General features: G+C 35.9%; 1 protein-coding gene across 1 annotated transcript in view; it reads left to right on the top strand.

The window, feature by feature from the left end:
• Positions 1–527: 527 nt before the first annotated feature.
• The window catches only part of LOC149564611 (selenium-binding protein 2-like), a 38,181-nt gene continuing 27,459 nt past the window's right edge, over positions 528–11,249 (top strand). Inside the window, exon 1 of the mRNA XM_089818160.1 lies at positions 528–772. The gene's annotated coding sequence lies outside the window, so the exon portion shown is untranslated. The remainder of the gene's footprint in view (positions 773–11,249) is intronic.

The raw sequence follows: 11,249 nt of genomic DNA, 5'->3' as shown, positions 1-11,249 counted from the left end.
TATACCTATTGAAACTCTTTTAGTTAAGTTTCCGAACTATGTTTTTGTGTTTTAAGTGGTAGGGAGTAGTTTTGGTTAATAATAATCTATTGGTAGTTCACCAGTTTGACTGTTTAAAGTGCAAGCCCCCTAGTTTTGACTGCTTTTAGTTCAAAAACAATTTAAATATAAACACCTACAACACTAATATCTCAACATTTTTAAAATAGACATACATAAACTTATAAATTAACTATCTAGTATTAGCTTTTCTAAAACATCGATATTATAAAAAATACAAGAATTAATTACATGTGCAAACAAATCAATTATTTATTTCTTGACACAACCTAGGTTTTCCATCTAAAAACTCCGCAACAGACAAAAGTCTATAAATAGCCAGTACATAAACGTATTTTACACAGACTCTCATGCCTATCCTTATCCCAAAAATTGCCGTCATTCTTTTTCCTCTTGTGCAGTCCCCCTGGACACATTTTGGGTTGATGAATTGTCTATTAATGTTTTCTATTATATCATTAAGTTCGAAGAGATTTTAGCGCACCTCATATTTATTAACCAAAATTAAGTTTACACAGTATATATACGCCGATAGTGATTGGGTAATGAGAGTTTCCCCTTTCGTGTGAGTGCTTTTTCACTGTATTTGTTAATATAGGATAATTCTGAAAGACTTGCCGATTCACCCGGTAGGAAAATTATAAAATATAAGCTTAAGACACCAGGCCAGAGGTGCGGATCGGGCAAGGATCGTACACTGAGCTTCTTACTGGTAAGTTTTACAATACTTTGAGCTTATCATTTATTGTTTGGGCACTTGCTAATTTTTATTTAGACAGGATAGCTGGTTTCAGTTCTTCATTTTGATCTTGGGCTAGTTGATTTCAGTTCAGTGTTTTTTTGGTGTCTAAATAGATGGGTAGATGAGCATCTGTATTTTTAATAAATAAAATGAGGCAGTTTGTTCAATTCGGTTTTTGACGTTATGATATTGAGGTAGACAATTGGCCATACACTAGCCGAGGTCACATGGGATCTCTTCTCGTTTAACATATTCTATCAATCATTAATTTACTGCGATCAGCAAAGTAGCTATAATGGAAGTTGAAGAGCCATTGCTTGCTATTTTAATTATAAATGTTTTAGAACTTTTTGATCTAGCCATTTAAGCACAATTTTACTTTTAACTTAACTATGTTTTAATAAAATGATAGATTTTTTTTGAAATTAGACTATTTTGTGATATTACTTGCAGGAATCAACTGGGTTGTTTTTGAGAATTTAGCTTGTGTACTGTTGTAAATAATTGAATATTTGGATTTTTCAAAAAGTTAATTAAAAAATGAATATATATATATATATATTTTTAAAATTTTTAAATTTTTTTTGTTTAATGGTAGAATTTGGATTTTCTTCACGTTGCTGTATCCTAAGAACTACATAATTTTGTAGTGCAGAGATATAATTTATTTTAGTACAGGTTTTCCTCTTTAAATATTATATACTTGGTCTAATTCTAAGGACGTTAGAATATGAAGTCTGCTTCAGTTTATTGAATGCACAGAGCTGCAGAACTTGGCAGAACAAGTATGCCAACCAATTGTGGGAAGTATGTTGTATAATTGGTTAAGGCTATGAAGACCAGTGAGAGGTTTTAGAAAAAAAAATTCCTGTATTGTTCTTGATTTTAAAGCATTCGTGCAAATTGTAAAATTATTATTATTTATTTTGATCACGATTTTAAAGCATTCATGCAAATCATAAAATTATTCTTTGATGTGTCTATTAATATGCACATTTGCATAAGCTCTGCATAAGAGCTCCATTATTTTATTGTGAATGGTTGAGCTTTTATAATATAATGAAGAAGCCTATTATGCTGGGGTTTTTATTCAACCCAAATGAAATAGTACGTAGTGCATATTGTGTGTTTTGTCTCTTATTGCTTCAGATTTTTTGTACACTGCTTCTATAGTACAGGTTTATTAGGCCTGTCTTTCTGCTGACTTGCTAGAGATATTGAGACCTTCAGTAGACCAAATTGTTGTTCAGAAATCTAGAAGAGATCATTTTGTCTTTTGAGCGTCTTTGTAACCACCTGCTGGTAAACCGTAAAACAAAGCCCACTTTTTGGGAACATGTGAGTTGAAATAGTTTGTAAAAGCTAGGATGCCTTGGTTTTTTAGAGACCATCTAGTACTTGTGAACATATAAATCTTGAAACACATTGGTTTCAAGAAGATGGTAATGGTATTAGTGGATAATGACATTGGATATTTGGTAGACTTCAAGAGGAGGAGAAGCTTGAATGAAATGGGTTTAGGAATACCCATCTCATTGTGACTATTAATTTACTTATGTACCCAATTTTAACTAGAATCCTCATATTCCAAGTTTTGTGGTGACTATGTGGTTGGATTAAGTGTTCACAAGAAATCTTTTTGAATTTGGGCCACTAAGCCTAACGTTATTGTGTAGTTGGTCAACCTAAACCCTAAACACTCAAAAAAAAAAAAAAAGTCCTATAACTCTTTGTGTAGCTCTAATCATTTGGATCACTTAAATTCTTTGAAGAATCAAGGTTTGACTATAAATAATGAGGACTTTTGAAGAAAACATGCTGATCAAATTATGAATATGGTGTGCACCATGACCATGTGGCCTTGGGGGCTTTAATTTGGACCTGGTAGCAAGGGCTTCACCTTTGACACCATTGTATTCACAAACTCAAATCTCACGAGGGGTACTATTGCTCGATCCCATTGGATGCTGTAAGTCTTTGTGTAGTTATCATCATTTGGACCACTTAAATTCTTTGAAGAATCAAGGATTAGAAATAATGAAGACTTTTGAAGAAAACATGCTGATAAAATTATGAATATGGTGTGCTCCATGACCATGTCGTATTGAGGGCTTTAATTTGGACCTTGTAGCAAGGGCTTCACCCTTGACACCATTGTATTCACAAACTCAAACCTCACGAAGGGCACTATTGCTTGACCTCACTGGATGCTATAAGGCTTTGCTTAGCTCTCATCGTTTGGGCCACTTAAATTCTTTGAAGGATCAAGGCTTGATTAGAAATAATGAGGATGGTTGAAGAAAACACGCTGATAAAATTATGAATATAGTGTGCAGCATGGCCATATCTCAAGGGCTTTAATTTTGACCTAGTAGCACGGGCTTCACCCTTGACACCACTGTATTCACAAACTCAAAACTCGCGAGGGGCACTATTGCTTGACCTCACTTGAGGCATTGCCCCTATATCCCCATGAAGGATGCTACCCCTAGAGCCCGCTAGATGCTATATACCCAATTCTCCACGAATTGTTATCCCTTTTTGTCCTTAAATCCAGGGCCTTGGAACCCTTTTTCTCGATACCTATCCCCTTTGTACCTTTGTCTCCATGTTCCATGACTTTGTGGAACTATTAATAAGATTTGGAGTGTACCATTCTTGTAGGATTAGGCACACTAAAGGGTGCATTTAAACTTCAAGGACCATGTTGGCATATGACAAATTTGTCAGCTCAACAGATTGGTGCATCCAAGCTCTTGTAAATTCGAGATTGGTGCATCCAAGATGCACATATGATGAGTGTATCACCATTGGTGCTTATCAAATATTACTAAATTTGGGTCTGAAGTAGTCTTTATTTGTCCCTTTTTATCAAATGCAACTCCTTGATTGAGCAAGGTAACACCCCATGATGCATAGTGGCGTATGTGTAAAAGTTCAGATACCATTTAAAGAAATAAAGTTAATTTTATATTTCCGGATCTGAGGCATTTACCTTATACAAATTATAAATTTGTTGACAGTCACCATAGATGACTTTTAATGCTATGCTAATATGATTCTCAGTCACTCGATTCAGTCTATAACCAAGCTTGCTGGGATTTTATTTTACTATCTAAACTAATCAAACCTCAACCACACGTGACATCTACCATCTTGCAAAATATTTTGATGTCTTCCCTTGTTCCTACTTTGTATTAATTTGTTCTTCAACTTTTGTGTTTATTCTCACAATCAAAAAGTTTGTAGTTTACTTAGATCACTCAAAATGTTATTTTGAAAAGCCATCCATCTCCATCTTATATCATATTTTGTGATCCAATTTTGTCTTTTGTATCTCACAGTTCAGTTTTTCTTAATTCACGTAACTTCAAAAGATAGTTTTGCTTCCTCTATCCTTATCACATTGTCTGTCTAATTCAGATGAACAAGTAAATCAATGTACCATGCAAAATAATGAAAATATTTAATAGTTCTTTTTTCAAGGGATTTACCACATAGCTGTTTGCAGGTTGCCAGTGGCTGATCATCCTTTGGAATGGTCAATTCCACTGATTGGAGAATGTTGGATAGGTAAGTCCATGCCTCAGTGACTAAGCACATTGCCTTAGTAAGGGAGAAAGCTTCCAAATGCTATACAACTGAGTTGAAGCATGTGGCTTGAATGAGGGTAATGAAAGTTTAGCTTTCCACCCAAAGAAGATTGAGAACCCTTGATATCAGCAATCTGAATGTGGTGTCCAATGATAATCTTCCAAGAAGAGGAGCCCTTGAGCATTCTTATAGCATTTAGCAATGAGACAAGTGCCTTGGATGTAGTGTTCAATAAGGTCCAACAAATATGATTGTTTGGCTGAATACAATGTGCGCTAGAAGCACAGACATACTTCCCTTTTTCCCCTATTTGGCATACCAGAAACTTCTGATTTATTGAGGAATTTGTTTGTAGCAAGTTTTGTGAGGCAGCAAACAAAAAGATATCTAGACATAGCTGTTAACCACTTGAATGTAGTCAAACATAGATATGAATCTCTAGGTCCAACAAAGAAGCTTAAACTTTAACTTGGATAAATACCATTTTAAAATGTTCGAGTAGGAAACTCCAAATGCAAAGGGGATAACAAACTATCTAGGCATCACACCCTATTTGATGTATTGCCATTCTAGAGGAATCCATGGTTAAGGAGGAACTGCAGAGCTCATAAAGCATTCCATTTTATGCATTGGTAATTCAGAATTTGAAAAAGCATAGTAGAGGTCAGTGACATTAGGGGAATTTGTAAGGAAACTTGGCAATAAAGAATATAACCGTTTCCATATAACCCATAATAAATCTGAAATAAACACGGAATTAAAATCCACATGCAAGAGAATAGACAACATACCCACAAAATTGTGACACAAGATATACCTTAGGAAACCAAAAACCCAGCCTCCAAAAGCATCCATCACCATGTATTACTCAGCAAAAATACCATTGCCATACAACCATGGAAGCCTTCATGGCCATAGCCACAACCGAGCAAACTATGTGAACAAGCATGAATCCACACATCTCATGCCATGCTTCCAACTTTCACAAATGCTCCTTTGGCTAACCTGTCAAGCCTTGTCTTGCTCAACTCTTGCCTTTTTCACTCTTACTCTCTACAACAACTACCCTTGTGGCTGCTTATATAGTAGCAAGTCCCACAAAACCACCAAGTGGTATTACATAAACCATGTGCTAAAACCATGTGCTACCTAACCCACTAACCTCACATTTAATATTGGGCATTTAATTCTTTTTTCCAATATTAAATAATTACATGAAGTATTATCACAATGTTACAATACAACTCATCAAGAATATTCCATGAAAATCTTTACATGTTGCACGTCCATCTAGGCACAAAATTACATAATAAAATAAAATAATAAAATATAACAATATTATGCAATGTGTGCAACACCCATTATCTCAACAATCTCCCACTTGTTGTATACATTGCATAGGGTCAATCCGTAGCCACATAAATGAACAAGGGAACAATCCCTCCTAGCACATCCACCATCATGGATCAAAATACACCAAGTGCTCCATCCTAGTACCCGCAACAAAATCAAAGTATCCAGCATTTCAAACAGGATTGATCTCACCTTCTATTATGCCACTGCCACTGGACATACATAGAAGCCATCCAAAGAGAAAACCACCCAACCTGTCGCAGTAAAAGATCATAAAATCCTGTACCAACTGAAATTCCAAGCACAAATAACCTGATTCAAAGGTAATCACATGTATCCATAGTTGTCAAAATATCCATAGCTGAAATAACACCCACAGCAAAGTGTTAAACCCATCTAACTATCCATACCTCAAAGGTATAACAAGTGAATCTCATATCACCAACATATCCAATCTATAACCTACAATCACAAGCCTCAAGAGCAATACTTGCCACATATATACCAAGAAGCTTCCAATGCAAAAGATAATGTCAAATCTATAACCAATCCACTCAACACATCTCAAAGAAGTGAATCCATGTAGTATCAAGGACATCCACAATACATAAACCAATATCCTGCAAGAAAAAACTCTCATAACAATTCTCCAATAGTCTCCCAAATTCTCCACAACCAACAGAGGAAAGAGAAAGAAATAACCATGTCATCTCTCACATGACATGCATGAGCACAAACCAGTGATCACAATCTCCAACCAATCTCAAATCCAATGTAGGCAAAACTGAACATCCAAGAAGATAACCAAGACTAGAAAAACCATGCAAATCATAACCTGTATCATGTCCTTCTACACACACCTCTAGATGTAAACTGTGCAAGTATGATCTCCTCCATAAAACCCCAACAAGAAGCCTCAACAACACCCAAACCATATCATATAACTAATCATGGATGTAAGCCTCTCACAAGAAGATCAAACTCATAAAAACCATTCCTAAACCAAGGAATAACCATTTCTAATCCAAGGAATATGCCCAATATAAAACCATCTCCCAAACTCAACCAGCATAACAACATATGCACATGGAGATAACCAATGCTAAACCATCTCTCAAATGAACCCTCTAGAACTAACTCGTGTACCATAGCTCAAGATCCATATCCATGAAAGATAAGCATAAATATAATGCAACTGAGAGGAACAATGGGCTATACCTCTCAAGTAGCAAACCGCCAAGTAGACCAAGAGTGGGGAATGAGAATGCTCACCAAGATACCCAAGTCTCCAACCAAGACTCATCTAAGAACAATCTCCTCTCAAGTCCATATCAAGTGACTGCCCTTCGGACTTCCTGCTGAAACCATCAACCGTCTCAACAAATACTTCTCTAATCCAAGAGAAATCAGCGTCACCACCGTCTCTAAGTATCCATGAGCACTTGTAACCAATCAGTCCATGCCAACTCCAAACGCAACATAGCAATATCATGAAGTATCCAGCTTATGATCAGTGTACTCAATACCAAGAAACTAAACCAAGATCAATGTCAAAGTTCCAACCATGGCCTTAGGAACATAAACATGACAACATGATCTTACCATCTCAACCAAAAGAGATAACATGCTCCATATGAACACACCATAACATGTCACAATTCTAAACGCGTATCAAGAGTATACCATGACATAATAATGAAACCATCCTCATACCAAGGATAGCATGCCAAGTAAAAGCATAAACCACACCTTTGCCAAGAACCCTGTGAGTCCTCAAGATGCAACCATCTCCATACACCGTGAAGAAAACCATCTCCACACACCATGAAGATAACCAAGAACTCCATGAGTCCTCAAGATCTAACCATCTTCACACACCATGAAGATAACAAGTGCACCATGCAAATGTCAAAGACGCTTCTGCAGCAACAGGATCTAAGACAAACCTCCAACATCTGCAAACGCTCAATAAATATATCAATGCCAACAACTCTCACTCAATTGTGGTACCAAGTCACCTATGGCATCATAAAATCCATCTCCTATATGAAGATCCAAACTAAACCAGGAACTAATCCTGCACTATCACCCCATCACTGTCACAAGCTCCCACTAACCCATGTATCCAAGCTATCCATGACATATGATGAAAAAACCATCCTCTAACTATGAGAATCAACCAAGGCATCAAACCATTAAAGAACTCAAAGTGCACATCATGAGCTCCTAAAAAAGAAACCAAATAACCATGATCCTCAACCAAGAAGATATACCACCATAACCAAATCAGAAAATCCAAACTAATGAACATCAAGGATGTACCTGTATATCCAATCATGTCATGTCAAAATCTATGACACCATGATCACATCCATGAACCGAGCATCTGGCTCTCAAAGTGTCCAACCTGTCAGCATAAAATAGTCAACCACAATCTTCCACCATGACTGTACCTAGTAACAAGATCTCATCCCTTCTACATGAAGATAAAATCATGTGACTTAGGGCATAGACAACCCAAATCGAAGCCACCAATCTGAATATGCATCAATAATGAAAGATCAATAGGCAAAGACAACCCATAACCAAGCTATAAATGCAACCTGTAAGTATAGACCGCTTACAACACTGCACAACTTGTAGATCCAACAAGTCATCATACATATCCAAACTAAACATTGATAACCATATGATCATGAGACCAATCTAAAATATGAATTGAGTATACAATGACATCAAATCTTAAATCTACAATGCCATAAAATCACAATGTTACCATAGTCAAAATATATCTATAAACTATTCAGATAAATATATCACCAAATAAATTATGCCAAACCTGCACCAAATCTGAACCAATGTGTAGAGCTCTCCAAGAACTTTCCGTTGACTACTCGAAGTCCAAAATCTGACTCCGTATGCCCAAGTTATGCACTAATCCGTGCTCAAAATAAACATCTGACTTTAGGGCTCTTAAAACCTAACAAAATCTCAAAATCACAGAACCAAACCTTTACCATGTTGTAGTGCTCTGAATTAGCTTTCCAACGCCTATAAGAACTCTGAAATCCGATATTCTGAGAGAAAGTTATGGCCGTTTTACTAAGACAGTCTTTTTACCATTTTCAGTGCGATTTTTCATTTTTTATTTTTTATTTTGTGACGAAAATTTCGACGGGATTAAATTTGACGGCCATCATGGGCTAAAACCAAAAAACTCTTTCATTTCCTCTAAACATGGCCAAATTAGGGCATATTATATATCAAAATTTATGAAAATGTCGACCCGGATCCAATGATGAGGTCTGTTTTTACCTAGGAGGTCATTTCTGCAAGCTACCCCCTAAAACTCTCATTTAAATGAAACATCCGAAAAACTCTTTTGTCCAACAATTTCACATGCCCAAATCTTTTAACATCCCATCATAACAGCAAACCTAAAACCCTTAAATCTACAATAAATTATTCATATATCTTGCCCTTTTTTTTTTAATCCTCTCACGCATTCCCATGGATTCAATCTAGGGTTACAATAATAAAACTATAGCTCTGATACCACTTGTAAAGGAAACTTGGCAATAAAGAATATAACCGTTTCCATATAACCCATAATAAATCTAAAATAAACACGGAATTAAAATCCACATGCAAGAGAATAGACAACATATCTACAAAATTGTGACACAAGATATACCCTGGGAAGCCCTCATTGAGGGAAAAACCCAGCCTCCAAAAGCATCCATCACCATGTATTATTCAGCAAAAATACCATTGCCATACAACCATGGAAGCCTTCATGGCCATAGCCACAACCGAGCAAACTATGTGAACAAGCATGAATCCACACATCCCATGCCATGCTTCCAACCTTCACAAATGCTCCCTTGGCTAATCTGTCAAGCCTTGTCTCACTCAACTCTTGCCTTTTTCACTCTTACTCTCTACAACAACTACCCTTGTGGCTGCTTATATAGTAGCAAGTCCCACAAAACCACCAAGTGGTATTACATAAACCATGTGCTACCTAACCCACTAACCTCATATTTAATATTGGGCATTTAATTTTTTTTCCCAATATTAAATAATTACATGAAGTATTATCACAATGTTACAATACAACTTATCAAGAATATTCCATGAGAATCTTTACATGTTGCATGTCCATCTAGGCACAAAATTACATAATAAAATAAAATAATAAAATATAACAATATTATGCAATGTGTGCAACACCCATTATCTCAACAGAATTCACCACTTCTTTCAAAGAGTTTTGGCTGAAAAACATGATATCATCCATAGTTAAAAAAAAATTGCCGAACTCGCCATGGACTTGGTTGAACTCGTGAGTCCAATGGTGAATCAAGTGAACTTACTATGGACTCGCGGGTCGATTCCAGGTGACTCCATCACAAGGACTTGCGAGTCCTAGCCATGGACCTGTGCGAGTTTGACATCAAGACTCACGAATCCTTATGAAGGATTCTTGCTTCTGGCTGAACACGCCTAGCAACTTATGTATATATATTCACTTTTTGAGTCATTTGTTCTTTGTTTTTTTCTCAAAACAAGGTTTTAGGGTGACTCTGATGAAATGGAGGATGATGAAGAAGAAGAATAAAGTCCTTATTTAAATACCTCAACAACTACTAGTTCAAGGCCTAAAAAATTGAGTTTTTCTAGGAGAGGGTAAAGGAAGATGTAGTCTTTAATTTTCTGTTTTTCACATTTGGACATACCACTATATGTCATTTTGTAAATATTTATAAACTCATGCTGCTGATATAAATTTTAAAATTTGAACATTTAATGAAAATTTTAAAATATTGAGTGTTTGGGATTCATATGACATGCATATTGTTTCAATTATGGCTCTTATGTTCTCTAAATGCATTAATATGTTTTTTCTTTGTAAAACTACATTATTTTCTTTGGTCAAGTCCTTGTGCAAGTCTTTTCCAAGTCCAAGTCTTAGTTTTTCAACTATGCTATCATCATGCAAATGGGAATTCAAAGAAACAATATCATTTGGAAGGTAAAGTCCATGGATAAGTTATTGAAAGTGGGCATACTGAAGGAGGTACCCCAAAGCATTAACAGAATGAACATGAAGAATGGGGCCAAGAGGCAACCTTGATAGATGGCCTCTAAAGCGGGAATAGGGAGGAGAGAGAACCATTTATAGCCAGTCCAACATTAGCGTCATTGAACATAATTTTGATGATTAAAGTACTTCTTGGTCCAAACCCATACCAGCCAAGTATATTATGAATAAATGCCATTTGATATTGTCACAGGATTCATCAAGATTTGACTTTATCTAGAAAGCGTTTTGAGATGTTTGTAAAGCCCATTCAACAGCTTCGCATGTAAGCACTGAACTATCCAGAAAATAGCAACAAATATCTTTCCGGGAACAAATATGCAATTGAAAAGATAAAGATTTGTTCAACTTATCACAATTGATTTGGAAAAAAATGAAAAACAATTAGGTTAGGCT

The sequence above is a fragment of the Cupressus sempervirens genome, chromosome 3 (genome assembly GCF_028749045.1).
Source record: "Cupressus sempervirens isolate cs-2001-9-10 chromosome 3, ASM2874904v1, whole genome shotgun sequence".
In the NCBI taxonomy this organism is placed as follows: domain Eukaryota; kingdom Viridiplantae; phylum Streptophyta; class Pinopsida; order Cupressales; family Cupressaceae; genus Cupressus; species Cupressus sempervirens.
Note: the sequence above shows the minus strand (reverse complement) of the source record. Positions and strands in the feature narration are given on the sequence as shown.